The sequence below is a fragment of the Procambarus clarkii genome, chromosome 2 (genome assembly GCF_040958095.1).
Source record: "Procambarus clarkii isolate CNS0578487 chromosome 2, FALCON_Pclarkii_2.0, whole genome shotgun sequence".
Lineage (NCBI taxonomy): Eukaryota > Metazoa > Arthropoda > Malacostraca > Decapoda > Cambaridae > Procambarus > Procambarus clarkii.
In genome coordinates, this window is record NC_091151.1 from 24998394 (window position 1) to 25017899 (window position 19506).

Below are 19506 nucleotides of genomic sequence, written 5' to 3' on the forward strand. Positions count from 1 at the left end.
CTGCACCTGGAGAGAGGAGTTACCTCACCTGGAGAGAGGAGTTACCTCACCTGCAACTGGAGAGAGGAGTTACCTCACCTGCAACTGGAGAGAGGAGTTACCTCACCTGGAGAGAGGAGTTACCTCACCTGCAGCTGGAGAGAGGAATAACCTCACCTGGAGAGAGGAGTTACCTCACCTGCAGCTGGAGAGAGGAGTTACCTCACCTGGAGAGAGGAGTTACCTCACCTGCAGCTGGAGAGAGGAATTACCTCACCTGGAGAGAGGAGTTACCTCACCTGCAGCTGGAGAGAGGAGTTACCTCACCTGGAGAGAGAGGAGTTACCTCACCTGGGAAGTTGACAAGGCAGCACCTTGCGTCAGGGGGCTGCGTCAACTGGTCGCAGGCCGGAGCGAGGACGCAGGCAGCTGTCGCAACATATTGAGTGGTGCTAGAGTGTGCTTCAAGTCTTATCATTCAGCAGTTTTAATATTTATTACAGACCTACTGAATATTATCATGTGGCAGCATTAACCATCTTCAGTTAAATGACGATAATATTGTGGTATCTCTCAATAGCTACAGAACTGGCCACTGTTAATACTAGTAGATCTGGCTACTCTCAATACTAATAGATCTGGCTACTCTTACTAGCAACAGATCTGGCTACTCTCAATACTAATTGATCTGGCTACTCTCACTAACAACAGATCTGGCAACTCTTACTAACAACAGGTCTGGCAACTCTCACTAACAACAGATCTGGCAACTCTTACTAACAACAGGTCTGGCAACTCTCACTAACAACAGGTCTGGCAACTCTCACTAACAACAGGTCTGGCAATTCTCACTAACAACAGGTCTGGCAATTCTCACTAACAACAGGTCTGGCAATTCTCACTAACAACAGGTCTGGCAACTCTCACTAACAACAGGTCTGGCAATTCTCACTAACAACAGGTCTGGCAATTCTCACTAACAACAGGTCTGGCAATTCTCACTGACAACAGGTCTGGCAATTCTCACTAACAACAGGTCTGGCAATTCTCACTAACAACAGGTCTGGCAACTCTCACTAACAACAGGTCTGGCAACTCTCACTAACAACAGATCTGGCTACTCTCACTAAGAACAGATCTGGCAACTCTCACTAACAACAGATCTGGCAACTCTCACTAACAACAGATCTGGCTACTCTCACTAACAACAGATCTAGCTACTCTCACTAACAACAGATCTAGCTACTCTCACTAACAACAGATCTAGCTACTCTCACTAACAACAGATCTGGCTACTCTCACTAACAACAGATCTAGCTACTCTCACTAACAACAGATCTAGCTACTCTCACTAACAACAGATCTAGCTACTCTCACTAACAACAGATCTGGCTACTCTCACTAACAACAGATCTAGCTACTCTCACTAACAACAGATCTGGCTACTCTCACTAACAACAGATCTAGCTACTCTCACTAACAACAGATCTAGCTACTCTCACTAACAACAGATCTAGCTACTCTCACTAACAACAGATCTGGCTACTCTCACTAACAACAGATCTGGCTACTGTCACTACAACAGGTCTGGCAGTAATTAACAACATGAGGTACACCCGGCTACTGGGTTGACCTCATCACCTCACGGGTAAATTATGCTCCACGTGAAGGTTGGTATAAGTAGTGTAAACTCGGACTAGTACCGGCCGTCGGAAAAAACAAAACGGCCGGTACTTGTCCGGGTTTACACTACTGGTGTGTAATATATAGTGGTAACCTTGTTGAGGTTGAGAGGCCTCAGTCCACCACCAAGTGTACACTTATTACTGGCACCTTAGTGTGCACTCATCCAGCGCTTGAGTGCCAGCGGCACATCAGCATGTACTCACCCAGCGCTTGAGTGCCAGCGGCCACCACCGTCGCCAGGAGAGTCAGCAAGTACAGTCCCGTCATGATGCTCACCTGCCTGTAAAGGACACAACATCACTACAACATCACTACAACATCACTACAACATCACAACAACATCACAACATCACAACAACATCACTACAACATCACAACAACATCACAACATCACAACAACATCACTACAACATCACTACAACATCACAACAGCATCACATCAACATCACAACATCACAACAACACCACAACAATATCACTACTACATCTTCTTGAGGTTATCTTGAGATGATTTCGGGGCTTTAAGCGTCCCCGCGGCCCGGTCCTCGACCAGGTCTCCACCCCCAGGAAGAAGCCCGTGACAGCTGACTAACACCCAGGTACCTATTTACTACCAGGTAATAAGGGCATAGGGTGAAAGAAACTCTGCCCATTGTTAATCTCCGGCGCCTGGGATCGAACCCAGGACCACAGTATCACAAGTCCAGCGTGACGTCCGCTCGGCCGACCGGCTCCCTCAACCTCACAACATCACAACAACATCACAACAACATCACTACAACATCACTACAACATCATTACAACATCACATCATCACAACAACATCACAACAACATCACAACAACATCACTACAACATCATTACAACATCACATCATCACAACAACATCACAACAACATCACTACAACATCACAACAACGTCACAACAACATCACAACATCACAACAACATCACTACAACATCACAACAACATCACAACAACATCACTACAATATCACAACAAAATCACAACAAAATCACAACAAAATCACAACAAAATCACTACAACATCACTACAACATCACTACAACAACACTACAACATCACAACTACTTCACTACAACACCACATCATAACAACATCACATCATCACAACAACATCACTACAACATCACTACAACATCACTACAACATCACAACAACATCACAACAACATCTCAACAACATCACAACACAACAACATCACTACAACATCACAACAACATCACAAAATCACAACAACATCACTACAACATCACAACAACATCACAACAACATCACAACAACATCACTACAACATCATAACAACGTCACAACATCACAACAACATCACAAAATCACAACAACATCACTACAACATCACAACAACATCACAACAACATCACAACAACATCACTACAACATCACAACAACGTCACAACAACCTCACAACAACATCAAACAAACTTCACAACATCACAACAACATCACAACAACATCACAACAACATCACAAAATCACAACATCACTACAACACCATCACAACAGCATCACTACAACGTCACAACAACCTCACAACATCAAAACAACTTCACAACAACATCACAACATTACAACAACATTACAACAACATCACAACATCATTACAACATCACAACAACATCACACCAACATCACTACAACATCACAACAACATCACAACAACATCACAACCTCACAACAACATCACAACATCACAACATCACAACAACATCACAAAAACCTCACAATATCACAACAATCTTACAACCTTATTACAACGTCACAACATCACTACAACATCACAACACAACAACATCACAACATCACAACATCAGTACAACATTACAACAACATCACTACAACATCACAACATCACTACAATATCCCAACAACATCACTACAACATCACAATATCACTACAACATCCCAACAACATTACTACAACATCACACAGCATCATTACATCACAACAACATCACAACATCACTACAACATCACAACATCACAACAACATCACTACAACATCACAACATCACTACAACATCACTACAACATCACAACAACATCACAACAACATCAAAACAACATCACAACAACATCACCACAACATCACAACAACATCATAACATCACAACATCACAACATCACAACATCACTACAACATCACAACAACATCACTACAACATCACAATGCAACAACATCACAACAACTTCACAACATCACCACAACCTCACAACAACATCACAACAACATCACAACAACATCACAACAACATCACAACAACCTCACAACAACATCACAACAACATCACATCACAACAACATCACAACAACATCACAACATCACAACAACCTCACAACAACATCACAACAACATCACATCACAACAACATCACAACACCACAACAACATCACAACATCACAACATCAGTACAACATTACAACAACATCACTACAACATCACTACAATATCCCAACAACATCACAATATCACTACAACATCACAACATCACAACAACATCACAACATCACAACATCAGTACAACATTACAACAACATCACTACAACATCACAACAACATCACTACAATATCCCAACAACATCACTACAACATCACAATATCACTACAACATCCCAACAACATTACTACAACATCACACAGCATCACTACATCACAACAACATCACAACATCACTACAACATCACAACAACATCACTACAACATCACAACATCACTACAACATCACAACAACATCACAACAACATCAAAACAACATCACAACAACATCACCACAACATCACAACACAACAACATCACAACAACATCATAACATCACAACATCATAACATCACTACAACATCACAACACCACAAGAACATCACAACAACATCACTACAACATCACAATGCAACAACATCACAACAACCTCACAACAACATCACAACATCACCACAACCTCACAACAACATCACAACAACATCACAACAACATCACAACAACCTCACAACAGCATCACAACATCACATCACAACAACATCACATCACAACATCACATCACAACATCACAACAACATCACAACAACCTCACAACAACATCACATCACAACAACATCACAACAACATCACAACAACATCACATCACAACAACATCACAACAACATCACAACAACATCACAACAACATCTCAACAACATCACAACAACATCACAACAACATCACAACAACATCACTACAACCACACAACAACATCACAACATCACAACAACATCACAACAACATCACAACAACATCACAACAACCTCACAACAACATCACAACAACCTCACAACAACATCACAACACCATCACAACATCGCAACAACATCACAACAACATCACAACAACATCACAACATCACAACAACATCACAACAACATCACTACAACCTCACTACAACCTCTCTATAACCTCACAACAACATCACAACATCACAACATCACAACAACATCACTACAACCTCACAACAACATCACAACCTCACAACAACATCACAACAACCTCACAACAACATCGCAACATCACAACATCACAACAACATCACAACAACCTCACAACAACATCACTACAACCTCACAACATCACAACAACCTCACAACAACATCGCGACATCACAACAACATCACTACAACCTCACAACATCACAACAACATCACAACAACATCACCACAACCTCACAACAACATCACAACAACATCACAACATCACAACAACGTAACAACATCACCACAACCTCACAACAACATCACTACCGTTACAGCCAGTTTCCTAAACACTATTATATCCTATATTGGACAAAATTCTTAAATAGTTTTTACTTCCTTCAGATTTTCATATAAGAAACTAGGCATGACAGTAACTATTTGTCATATAACTATACCTGATACAGTGGTCACATTGTGACATATATAGTTATATGTCATATAACTATACCTGCTACAGTGGTCACATTGTGACATATATAGTTATATGTCATATAAGTATACTTGCTTCAGTGGTTACACTATGACATATATAGTTATATGTCATATACCTATACCTGCTACAGTGGTCACATTGTGACATATATAGTTATACGTCATATAAGTATACTTGCTACAGTGGTCACATTGTGATATATATAGTTATACGTCACATGTTTATATTTATATTTAGTATATTAATATATATTTTATATTTGTTTATAGTTATATATGTCATATAACTATCCTTGCTACTGTGGATACATAATGTTCACATCTTTTGGTCTTTTCTTCAGTATTTAGGAACATGGACGAGAGATGTTTAATATATTCTAGACCTTCTCTTTAATAAAATATATCAAATATTGAAATATTGTTTGGTTAATGTAATATAATAAGAGACCACTGTGGTGAACAATTATTGGTTACCGTGAAGAGGGGTACAACCGGTGCTCTGATCAGGCGAACTAGAGCTCGCACATGGGAGCTAGAGCTCCTCTCAGGCGAACCAGAACTCCCAAAACAAGAACCAGAGTTTCCTCGTGAGAAACAGACCTCTCCTTACAAGAACCAGAGTTAACCTCAGGAGAACCACAGCTCCGCTCAGGAGAACCAGAGCTCCCTTCAGAAGAACCACAGCTCCCCTCAGAAAAACCACAGCTCCCCTCAGAAGACCCACAGCTCCTTTCAGAAGAACAAAAGTTGTTCTTAGGAAACCCACAGCTCCCCTCAGAAGAACCACAGCTCCCCTCAGAAGAGCAAATGCTGTTCTTAGGAGACCCATAGCTCCCCCCAGAAGAACCACAGCTCCCTCAGGAGAACCAGAGCTCCCCTTAGGAGAACAAAAGCTTTTCTTAAGAGAACCACAGCACCCCTCAAAAGAACCACAGCTCCCCTCAGGAGAACGAAAGCTGTTTTTAGGAGACCCATAGCTCCCCTCAGAAGAACCACAGCTCCACTCAGAAGAACTACAGCTCTCCTCAGAAGAACCACAGCTCCCCTCAGAAGAACTACAGCTCTCCTCAGAAGAACCACAGCTCCCCTCAGAAAAACCACAGCTCCACTCAGAAGAACTACAGCTCTCCTCAGAAGAACCACAGCTCCCCTCAGAAGAACCACAGCTCCCCTCAGATGAACCACCGCTCCCCTCAAAAGAACCACAGCTTCCCTCAGAAGAACCACAGCTCCCCTCAGAAGAACCAAAGCTCCCCTCAGAAAAACCACAGCTCCCCTCAGAAGAACTACAGATTCTCTCAGAAGAACCACAGCTCCTCTCAGAAGAACCACAGCTCCCCTCAGGGCAACCACAACTCCCCTCAGAAGAACCCCAGCTCCAATCAGAAGAACCACAGCTCCCCTCAGAAGAACCACAGCTCCCCTCAGAAGAACCTCAGCTCCCCTCAGAAGAACCACAGCTCCCCTCAGAAGAACCACAGCTCCCCTCAGAAGAACCACAGCACTCCTGAAAAGAACCACAGCTCCCCTCAAAAGAACCACAGCTCTCCTCAGACGAACCACAGCTCCCCTCAGGGGAACCACAGCTCCCCTCAGAAGAACCACAGCTCCCCTCAGAAGAACCACAGCTCCCCCTCAGAAGAACCACAGCTCCCCTCAGAAGAACAACAGCTTCCCTCAGGGGAACCACAGCTCCCCTCAGAAGAACCACAGCTGCCTACAGGGGAACCCCAGCTCCCCTCAGGGGAACCACAGTTCCCCTCAGAAGAATCACAGCTCCCCTCAGAAGAACCACAGCTCCTCTCAGAAGAATCAGAGCTCCCCTCAGAAGAACCACAGCTCCCTTAGGAGAACCACAGCTCCTTCAAAAGAACCAAAGCTCTCCTCAGAAGAACCACAGCTCCCCTCAGAAGAACCACAGCTCCCCTCAGAAGAACCACCGCTCCCCTCAAAAGAACCACAGCTTCCCTCAGAAGAACCACAGCTCCCCTCAGAAGAACCAAAGCTCCCCTCAGAAAAACCACAGCTCCCCTCAGAAGAACTACAGATTCTCTCAGAAGAACCACAGCTCCTCTCGGAAGAACCACAGCTCCCCTCAGGGCAACCACAACTCCCCTCAGAAGAACCCCAGCTCCACTCAGAAGAACCACAGCTCCCCTCAGAAGAACCACAGCTCCCCTCAGAAGAACCTCAGCTCCCCTCAGAAGAGCCACAGCTCCCCTCAGAAGAACCACAGCACTCCTGAAAAGAACCACAGCTCCCCTCAAAAGAACCACAGCTCTCCTCAGACGAACCACAGCTCCCCTCAGGGGAACCACAGCTCCCCTCAGAAGAACCACAGCTCCCCTCAGAAGAACCACAGCTCCCCCTCAGAAGAACCACAGCTCCCCTCAGAAGAACAACAGCTTCCCTCAGGGGAACCACAGCTCCCCTCAGAAGAACCACAGCTGCCTACAGGGGAACCCCAGCTCCCCTCAGGGGAACCACAGTTCCCCTCAGAGGAATCACAGCTCCCCTCAGAAGAACCACAGCTCCTCTCAGAAGAATCAGAGCTCCCCTCAGAAGAACCACAGCTCCCTTAGGAGAACCACAGCTCCTTCAAAAGAACCAAAGCTCCCCTCAGAAGAACCACGTCTCCCCTCAGAAGAACTACAGATTCCCTCAGAAGAACCACAGCTCCCTTCAGAAGAACCACAGCTCCCCTCAGGGCAACAACAGCTCCCCTCAGAAGAACCTCAGCTCCCCTCAGAAGAACTACAGCTCCCCTCAGAAGAACCACAGCTCCCCTCAGAAGAACCACAGCTCCCCTCAGAAGAACCACAGCTTCCTTCAGAAGAACCACAGCTCCCCTCAGAAGAACCACAGCTTCCTCAGGAGAACCACAGCTCCCTCACAATAACCAAAGCTCCCCTCAGAAGAACCACAGCTCCTCTCAGAAGAATCACAGCTCCCCTCGGAAGAACCACAGCTCCCTTAGGAGAACCACAGCTCCCTCAGAAGAACCAAAGCTCCTCTCAGAAGAACCACGTCTCCCCTCAGAAGAACTACAGATTCCCTCAGAAGAGCCACAGCTCCCCTCAGAAGAACCACAGCACTCCTGAAAAGAACCACAGCTCCCCTCAAAAGAACCACAGCTCTCCTCAGACGAACCACAGCTCCCCTCAGGGGAACCACAGCTCCCCTCAGAAGAACCACAGCTCCCCTCAGAAGAACCACAGCTCCCCCTCAGAAGAACCACAGCTCCCCTCAGAAGAACAACAGCTTCCCTCAGGGGAACCACAGCTCCCCTCAGAAGAACCACAGCTGCCTACAGGGGAACCCCAGCTCCCCTCAGGGGAACCACAGTTCCCCTCAGAAGAATCACAGCTCCCCTCAGAAGAACCACAGCTCCTCTCAGAAGAATCAGTGCTCCCCTCAGAAGAACCACAGCTCCCTTAGGAGAACCACAGCTCCTTCAAAAGAACCAAAGCTCCCCTCAGAAGAACCACGTCTCCCCTCAGAAGAACTACAGATTCCCTCAGAAGAACCACAGCTCCCTTCAGAAGAACCACAGCTCCCCTCAGGGCAACAACAGCTCCCCTCAGAAGAACCTCAGCTCCCCTCAGAAGAACTACAGCTCCCCTCAGAAGAACCACAGCTCCCCTCAGAAGAACCACAGCTCCCCTCAGAAGAACCACAGCTTCCTTCAGAAGAACCACAGCTCCCCTCAGAAGAACCACAGCTTCCTCAGGAGAACCACAGCTCCCTCACAATAACCAAAGCTCCCCTCAGAAGAACCACAGCTCCTCTCAGAAGAATCACAGCTCCCCTCGGAAGAACCACAGCTCCCTTAGGAGAACCACAGCTCCCTCAGAAGAACCAAACCTCCTCTCAGAAGAACCACGTCTCCCCTCAGAAGAACTACAGATTCCCTCAGAAGAACCACAGCTCCCTTCAGAATAACCACAGCTCCCATCAGAAGAACTACAGCTCCCCTCAAAAGAACCACAGCTCACCTCAGGGGAACTACAGCTCCCCTCAGAAGAACCATAGCTCCCCTCAGAAGAACCAAAGCTCCCCTCTGGAGAACCACAGCTCCACTCAGGAGAACCACAGCTCCCAACAGGGGAACCACAGCTCCCCTCAGGGGAACCACAGCTCCCCTAAGAAGAACCACAGCTACCCTCAGAAAAACACAGCTCCCCTCAGGGGAACCACAGCTCCCCTCAGAAGAACCACAGCTCCCCTCAGGGGAACCACAGCTCCCCTCAGGGGAACCACAGCTCCTCTCAGAAGAACCACAGCTCCCCTCAGGGGAACCACAGCTCCCCTCAGGGGAACCACAGCTCCTCTCAGAAGAACCACAGCTCCCCTCAGGAGAACCACAGCTCCCCTCAGGGGGAACCACAGCTCCCTCAGGAGAACCACAGCTCCCCTCAGGAGAACCACAGCTCCCTCAGGAGAACTACAGCTCCCCTCTGGAGACCCACAGCTCCCTCAGGAGAACCACAGCTCCCCTCAGAAGAACCCCTGCTCCCCTCAGAAGAACTACAGCTTCTCTCAGAAGAACCACAGCTCCCCTCAGAAGAACCACAGCTCCCTCAGGGGAACCACAGCTCCCCTCAGAAGAACCATAGCTCCCCTCAGAAGAACCAAAGCTCCCCTCTGGAGAACCACAGCTCCCAACAGGGGAACCACAGCTCCCCTCAGGGGAACAACAGCTCCCCTAAGAAGAACCACAGCTACCCTCAGAAAAACACAGCTCCCCTCAGGGGAACCGCAGCTCCCCTCAGAAGAACCACAGCTCCCCTCAGGGGAACCACAGCTCCCCTCAGGGGAACCACAGCTCCCCTCAGGGGAACCACAGCTCCTCTCAGAAGAACCACAGCTCCCCTCAGGGGAACCACAGCTCCACTCAGGGCAACCACAGCTCCTCTCAGAAGAACCACAGCTCCCCTCAGGAGAACCACAGCTCCCCTCAGGGGGAACCACAGCTCCCTCAGGAGAACGACAGCTCCCCTCAGGAGAACCACAGCTCTCTCAGGAGAACTACAGCTCCCCTCTGGAGACCCACAGCTCCCTCAGGAGAACCACAGCTCCCCTCAGAAGAACCCCTGCTCCCCTCAGAAGAACTACAGCTTCTCTCAGAAGAACCACAGCTCCCCTCAGAAGAACCACAGCTCCCCTCAGGGGAACCACAACTCCCCTCAGAAGAACCACAGCTCCCCTCAGGGGAACCACAGCTCCCCTCAGGGGAACCACAGCTCCCCTCAGAAGAACAACAGCTCCCGTCAGGGGAACCACAGCTCCCCGCAGAAGAACCACTGCTCCCCTCAGAAGAACCACAGCTCCCTCAGGAGAACCACAGCTCCTGCAGAAGAACCAAAGCTCCCCTCAGAAGAACCACAGCTCCCCACAGAAGAACTACAGATTCCCTCAGAAGAACCACAGCTCCCCTCAGAAGAACCACAGCTCCCCTCAGAAAAATCACAGTTCCCCTCAGAAGAACCACAGCTCCCCTCATGGAAACCACAGCTCCCCTCAGAAGAACTACAGCTCCCCTGAAAAGAACCACAGCTCCTCTCAGAAGAACCACAGCTCCCTCACAAGAACCACAGCTCGCCTCAGAAGAACCACAGCTCCCTCAGGAGAACCACAGCTCCCCTCAGAATAACCAAAGCTCCATTCAGAAGAACCACAGCACTCCTCAAAAGAACCACAGCTCCCCTCAGAAGAACTACAGCTCTCCTCAGACGAACCACAGCTCCCCTCAGGGGAACCACAGCTCCCCTCAGAAGAACCACAGCTCCCCTCAGAAGAACCACAGCTCCCCTCAGAAGAACCACAGCTCCCCTCAGAAGAACAACAGCTTCCCTCAGGGGAACCACAGCTCCCCTCAGAAGAACCACAGCTCCCCACAGGGGAACCACAGCTCCCTTCAGGGGAACCACAGTTCCCCTCAGAAGAATCACAGCTCCCCTCAGAAAAACCACAGCTCCCCTCAGAAAAATCACAGCTCCCCTCAGAAGAACCACAGCTCCCTCAGGAGAACCACAGCTCCCTCAGAAGAACCAAAGCTCCCTCAGGAGAACCACAGCTCCCTCAGAAGACCCAAAGCTCCCCTCAGAAGAACCACGTCTCCCCTCAGAAGAACTACAGATTCCCTCAGAAGAACCACAGCTCCCCTCAGAAGAACCACAGCTCCCTTCAGAAGAACCCCAGCTCCCCTCAGAAGAACCACAGCTCCCCTAAGGGCAACCACAGCTCCCCTCAGAAGAACCCCAGCTCCCCTCAGAAGAACCACTGTTCCTCTCAGGAGAACCACAGCTCCCTCAGGAGAACCACAGCTCCCTCAGATTAACCAAAGCTCCCCTCAGAAGCACCACTGCTCCCCTCAGAAGAACCACAGCTCCCCTCAGAAGAACTACAGCTCCCCTCAGAAGAACCACAGCTCCTTCAGGAAAACCACAGCTCCCTCAGAATAACCAAAGCTCCCCTCAGAAAAACCACAGCTCCCCTCAGAAGAACCACATCTCCCCTCAGAAGAACCACAGCTCTTTCAGGAAAACCACAGCTCCCTCGAAAAAACCAAAGCTCCCCTCAGAAGAACCACAGCTCCCTCAGGAGAACCACAGCTCCCTCAGAAGAACCAAAGCTCCCCTCAGAAGAACCACGTCTCCCATCAGAAGAACTAAAGATTCCCTCAGAAGAACCAAAGCTCCCCTCAGAAGAACCACGTCTCCCCTCAGAAGAACTACAGATTCCCTCAGAAGAACCACAGCTCCCCTCAGAAGAACCACAGCTCCCCTCAGGGCAACCACAACTCCCCTCAGAAGAACCCCAGGTCCCCTCAGAAGATTCCCCAGCTCCCCTCAGAAGAACTACAGCTCCCCTCAGAAGAACCACAGGTCCCCTCAGAAGAACAACAGCTCCCCTCAGAAGAACCACAGCTCCCCTCAGAAGAACCACAGCTCCCCTCAGAAGAACCACAGCTCCCCTCAGAAGAACCACTGTTCCTCTCAGGAGAACCACAGCTCCCTCAGGAGAACCACAGCTCCCTCAGGAGAACCACAGCTCCCTCAGATTAACCAAAGCTCCCCTCAGAAGCACCACAGCTCCCCTCAGAAGAACCACAGCTCCCCTCAGAAGAACTACAGCTCCCCTCAGAAGAACCACAGCTCCTTCTGAAAAACCACAGCTCCCTCAGAATAACCAAAGCTCCCCTCAGGAGAACCACAGCTCCCCTCAGAAGAACCACATCTAACCTCAGAAGAACCACAGCTCTTCCCGGAAAACCACAGCTCCCTCAAAAAAACCAAAGCTCCCCTCAGGGGAACAGCAGCTCCACTCAGGGGAACCACAGCTCCCCTCAGGGGAACCATAGCTCCCCTCAGAAGAACCATAGCTCCCCTCAGAAGAACCAAAGCTCATCTCAGGAGAACCACAGCTCCACTCAGGAGAACCACAGCCCCCCACAAGGGAACCACAGCTCCCCTCAGGGGAACCACAGCTCCCCTCAGAAGAACCACAGCTCCCTCAGGAGAACTACAGCTCCCTCAGAAGAACCAAAGCTCCCCTCAGAAGAACCACGTCTCCCATCAGAAGAACTATAGATTCCCTCAGAAGAACCACAGCTCCCCTCAGAAGAACCACAGCTCCCCTCAGGGCAACCACAGCTCCCCTCAGAAGAACCACAGCTCCCCTCAGGGCAACCACAGCTCCCCTCAGAAGAACCCCAGCACCCCTCAGAAGATTCCCCAGCTCCCCTCAGAAGAACTACAACTCCCCTCAGAAGAACCCCAGCAACCCCAGCACCCCTCAGAAGATTCCCCAGCTCCCCTCAGAAGAACTACAACTCCCCTCAGAAGAACCACAGCTTCCCTCAGAAGAACCACAGCTCCCCTCAGAAGAACCACAGCTCCCCTCAGAAGAACCACAGCTCCCCTCAGAAGAACCACTGTTCCTCTCAGAAGAACCACAGCTCCCGCAGGAGAACCACAGCTCCCTCAGATTAACCAAAGCTCCCTTCAGAAGCACCACAGCTCCCCTCAGAAGAACCACAGCTCCCCTCAGAAGAACTACACCTCCCCTCAGAAGAACCACAGCTCCTTCAGGAATACCACAGCTCCCTCAGAATAATCAAAGCTCCCCTCAGAAGAACTACAGCTCCCCTCAGAACAACCACAGCTCTTTCAGGAAAACCACAGCTCCCTCAAAAAAAACAAAGCTCCCCTCAGAAGAACCACAGCTCCCATCAGAAGAACTACAGCTCCCCTCAAAAGAATCACAACTCCTCTCAGGGGAACAGCAGCTCCCCTCAGGGAACCACAGCTCCCCTCAGAAGAACCACAGCTCCCCTCAGAAGAACCATAGCTCCCTTCAGAAGAACCAAAGCTCATCTCAGGAGAACCACAGCTCCACTCAGGAGAACCACAGCTCCCCACAGGGGAACCACAGCTCCCCTCAGGAGAACCACAGCTCCCTCAGGAGAACCACAGCTCCCCTCAGGAGAACCACAGCTCCCTCAGGAGAACCACAGCTCCCTTCAGGAGAACCACAGCTCCCTCAGGAGAACCACAGCTCCCCTCAGGAGAACCACAGCTCCCTCAGGAGAACCACAGCTCCCTCAGGAGAACCACAGCTCCCCTCAGGAGAACCACAGCTCCCCTCAGGAGAACCACAGCTCCCCTCAGGGGAACCACAGCTCCCTCAGGAGAACCACAGCTCCCCTCAGGGGAACCACAGCTCCCCTCAGGGGAACAACAGCTCATTTAGGGGAACCATCAGCTCCCCTCAGAAGAACCACAGCTCCCCTCAAGGGAACCACAGCTCCCCTCAAGGGAACCACAGCTCCCCTCAGAGGAACCACAGCTCCTTTCAGAAGAACCACAGCTCCCCTCAGTAGAACCACAGCTCCCCTCAAGGGAACCACAGCTCCCCTCAGAAGAACCACAGCTCCCCTCAGAAGAACCACATCTCCCCTCAAGGGAACCACAGCTCCCCTCAGAAGAACCACAGCTCCCCTCAGGGGAACCACAGCTCCCCTCAGAGGAACCACAGCTCCCCTCAGGGGAACCACAGCTCCCCTCAGAGGAACCACAGCTCCCCTCAAGGGAACCACAGCTCCCCTCAAGGGAACCACAGCTCCCCCTCAGGGGAACCAGAGCTCCCCTCAGAGGAACCACAGCTCCCCTCAGGGGAACCACAGCTCCCCTCAGAGGAACCACAGCTCCCCTCAAGGGAACCACAGCTCCCCTCAAGGGAACCACAGCTCCCCTCAGGGGATCCACAGCTCCCCTCAGAGGAACCACAGCTCCCCTCAGGGGAACCACAGCTCCCCTCAGAGGAACCACAGCTCCCCTCAAGGGAACCACAGCTTCCCTCAGGGGAACCACAGCTCCCCCTCAGGGGAACCACAGCTCCCCTCAGGGGAACCACAGCTCCCCTCAGGGGAACCACAGCTCCCCTCAGAGGAACCACAGCTCCCCTCAGGGGAACCACAGCTCCCCCTCAGGGGAACCACAGCTCCCCTCAGGGGAACCACAGCTCCCCTCAGGGGAACCACAGCTCCCCTCAGAGGAACCACAGCTCCCCTCAGGGGAAACACAGCTCCCCTCAAGGGAACCACAGCTCCCCTCAGGGGAACCACAGCTCCCCTCAGAGGAACCACAGCTTCCCTCAGGGGAACCACAGCTCCCCTCAGGGGAACCACAGCTCCCCTCAGGGGAACCACAGCTCCCTCAAGTAAACTAAAGCTTGCTCAGGAGAATCAAAACTCCCTGCAGCAGAGCCAGGGTTCCCTTTCAATGATCCCCTCAGGGCTCTCTTCAGGGCTCCCGTCAGGGCTCGCCTGCAGGGCTCCCCTTCATTGCTCCCCTCAAAACTCCCCTTCAGGACTTCCCTCAGGACTTCCTTCAGGGCTCCCCTCAGAGCTCCCCTTCAGGGATCCCCTCAGAGCTCGCCTTCAGGGCTCCCCTCAGAGCTCCCCTTCAGGGCTCCCCTTCAGGGCTCCTTTCGGGGCTCCCCTCAGAGCTCCCCTTCAGGGCTCCCCTCAGGGCTCCCCTTAGGGCTTCCTTCAGGTCTCCCCTTGGAGCTCCCCATAAGGGCTCCCCCTTCAAGGCTCCCCTCAGGGCTCCGTTCAGGGTTCCCCTCAAGGCTTCCATTCAAGGCTCCCTTCAGGGCTCCCCCTCAGAGCTCTCCTTCAGGACCCCCCTTAAGGGCTCCCCTTCATGGTTCCCTTTTAGTGCTCCCCTTCAGGGTTCCCTTTTAGTGCTCCCCTCAGGGCTTCTCTTCAGGGCTCCCCTCAGGGCTCCCTTCAGGGTTCCTCTTCAGGGCTCCCTTCAAGGCTCCTTCAGGGCTATTCTCAAGGGTCTCCCTCAGGGGCCCCACTTTAGGGCTCTCCTCAGGGTTCTCCCCTCAGAGCTCTCTTTCAGGGCCCCCACTTCAGGGCTCCCCTCAGAACTCCCCTCAGGGTTCTCCCTCGGGGCTTTCCTCGGGGCTCCCCTCAGGGCTCCTCTCAGGGCTCCTCTCAGGGCTCCCCTCAGGGCTCCCCTCAGGGCTCCCCTCAGGGCTCCTCTCAGGGCTCCTCTCAGGGCTCCCCTCAGGGCTCCCCTCAGGGCTCCCCTCAGGGCTCCTCTCAGGGCTCCTCTCAGGGCTCCTCTCAGGGCTCCACTCAGGGCTCCTCTCAGGGCTCCCCTCAGGGCTCCCCTCGGAGCTCCTCTCAGGGCTTCCTTCAGGGCTCCCCTCAAGGCTCCCCTCAAGGCTCCCCTCAGGGCTCGTCTTCAGGGCTTCCCTCAGGACTTCTTATAGGGCTCCCCTTCAGGGCTCTCTTTCAGGGCTCCCCTCAGAGCTCCTTTTAGGGCTCCCTTCAGGGCTCCCCTCAGAGCTCTCTTCAGGGCTTCCCTTCAGGGCTCCCGTCAGAGCTCGCCTTCAGGGCTCCCCTCAGAGCTCCCCTTCAGGGCTCCCCTTCAGGGCTCCTTTCGGGGCTCCCCTCAGAGCTCCCCTTCAGGGCTCCCCTCAGGGCTCCCCTTAGGGCTTCCTTCAGGTCTTCCCTTGGAGCTCCCCATAAGGGCTCCCCCTTCAAGGCTCCCCTCGGGGCTCCGTTCAGGGTTCCCCTCAAGGCTTCCATTCAAGGCTCCCTTCAGGGCTCCCCCTCAGAGCTCTCTTTCAGGACCCCCCTTAGGGGCTCCCCTTCAGGGTTCCCTTTTAGTGCTCCCCTCAGGGCTTCTCTTCAGGGCTCCCCTCAGGGCTCCCTTCAGGGTTCCTCTTCAGGGCTCCCTTCAATGCTCCTTCAGGGCTATTCTCAAGGGTCTCCCTCAGGGGCCCCACTTCAGGGCTCCCCTCAGAACTCCCCTCAGGGTTCTCCCTCGGGGCTTTCCTCGGGGCTCCCCTCAGGGCTCCTCTCAGGGCTCCTCTCAGGGCTCCCCTCAGGGCTCCCCTCAGGGCTCCCCTCAGGGCTCCCCTCAGGGCTCCCCTCAGGGCTCCTCTCAGGGCTCCTCTCAGGGCTCCCCTCAGGGCTCCCCTCAGGGCTCCCCTCAGGGCTCCTCTCAGGGCTCCTCTCAGGGCTCCTCTCAGGGCTCCACTCAGGGCTCCTCTCAGGGCTCCCCTCAGGGCTCCCCTCGGAGCTCCTCTCAGGGCTTCCTTCAGGGCTCCCCTCAAGGCTCCCCTCAAGGCTCCCCTCAGGGCTCGTCTTCAGGGCTTCCCTCAGGACTTCTTATAGGGCTCCCCTTCAGGGCTCTCCTTCAGGGCTCCCCTCAGAGCTCCTTTCAGGGCTCCCTTCAGGGCTCCCCTCAGAGCTCTCTTCAGGGCTTCCCTTCAGGGCTCCCCTCAGAGCTCTCTTCAGGGCTTCCCTCAGAGCTCTCTTCAGGGCTCCCCTTCAGGGCTCCCTTCAGGGCTCCCTTCAGGGCTCCCTTCAGGGTTCCCCTTCAAGGCTCCCTTCAGGGCTCCCCTTCATGACCCCCTTCAGGGCTCCCCTTCATGACACCCTTCAGGGCTCCCCTCAGAACTTCACCTCAGGGCTCCGCTCAGGGCTCCCCTCAAGGCTCCCCTTCAGGTCTCCCCTCAGGGCTCGCCTCAGTGCTCCCCTTCAGGGCTCCCCTCAGGGCTCCCCTCAGGGCTCCCCTCAGGGCTCTTCTCAGGGCTCCCCTTCTGGAGAACCATATACCTTCTTCAGAAGAACAAGAGCTCTCTCTGGAGAACCATACATCCGTTAGGAGAACCAAAGCTCATTTCAAGAGAACTCCCTCAGGAGAACCAAAGCTTTTTCAGAAGAACCAGAGGTTCCTTGTGAGAACAGGAGCTCCCGCAGCATAATCTGAGCTCACTTAGGACAACTAGAGCTCCCTGATAACTGAAGCTCCCTCGGGAGCTCAGAATTCCCTCATGAGAACTACAGTTGCGTTAGGAGAATGGTACCTTCCATACACATGATCAGCACCAATATACACAAACACACACCTTCCATACACTTCATCAGCACCAATATATACACACACACACCTTCCATACACATGATCAGCACCAATATACACACACACACACCTTCCATACACTTCACCAGCACCAATATACACACACACACACACCTTCCATACACTTCACCAGCACCAATATACACACACACACACCTTCCATACACTTCACCAGCACCAATATACACACACACACACCTTCCATACACTTCACCAGCACCAATATACACACACACACCTTCCATACACTTCACCAGCACCAATATACACACACACACACCTTCCATACACTTCACCAGCACCAATATACACAAACACACACCTTCCATACACTTCACCAGCACCAATATACACACACACACACCTTCCATACACTTCATCAGCACCAATATACACACACACACACCTTCCATACACTTCATCAGCACCAATATATACACACACACACCTTCCATACACTTCATCAGCACCAATATACACACACACACACCTTCCATACACTTCATCAGCACCAATATACACAAACACACACCTTCCATACACTTCATCAGCACCAATATACACACACACACACCTTCCATACACTTCATCAGCACCAATATACACACACACACACCTTCCATACACTTCATCAGCACCAATATACATAAAGAGTTAACTAGTGACGACCTGCCCTTACCGTACTGAGCCAAGTGTCTAGGGAGACTGGTGTGAGCTGAGCCTCACCAGCCCCTTCCATCATCTGTGAGCTCACCTGTGCAACGCTCATCTCACACACAGCTATGGAGAAGCGTCGTCACACAGCTGTGAGTGACGCAGTTCTGGCCAAGGACGTCCACGCCCTAACCTCCCTCACGCCGCCAAACAAGCCATATGGAGATGTGTTTACGACAGTCAGTTACCCAGACATCTGTGATGCTACACGCTGCCTTCCTGACCTGTGTTAACAACCCTCTCCAACTGCCTGTCATAGCAATTATTTCTTTAATTATTCAGAAATAAACTATGTCAATTATTGTTTTTGGCAAGCCGCGCCTTCCTGCAGGTACGTGACCCTGGTTAATGGACACGTACTAGTTAATGATCACGTGTTAACCAGTTCACCTGAACCATTAACTGAACTGGTTAATGGTTAGGGTGAACTGGTTAATGGTTAGGGTGAACTGGTTAATGGTTAGGGTGAACTGGTTAATGGTTAGGGTGAACTGGTTAATGGTTAGGGTAAACTGGTTAATGGTTAGGGTGAACTGGTTAATGGTTAGGGTGAACTGGTTAATGGTTAGGGTGAACTGGTTAATGGTTAGGGTGAACTGGTTAATGGTTAGGGTAAACTGGTTAATGGTTAGGGTGAACTGGTTAATGGTTAGGGTGAACTGGTTAATGGTTAGGGTAAACTGGTTAATGGTTAGGGTAAACTGGT

At 51.3% G+C, this 19506-nt stretch overlaps 1 long non-coding RNA gene across 1 annotated transcript; it reads right to left on the reverse strand.

Annotated features, from left to right (window-relative positions):
- Positions 1-328: 328 nt before the first annotated feature.
- Positions 329-18861, reverse strand: LOC138366976 (uncharacterized). Its single transcript, XR_011229277.1, has 3 exons — positions 18766-18861; positions 1869-1945; positions 329-408 (listed from the first exon to the last, which is right to left on the reverse strand). It is a non-coding gene; the product is annotated as an uncharacterized lncRNA (long non-coding RNA).
- Positions 18862-19506: the final 645 nt, after the last annotated feature.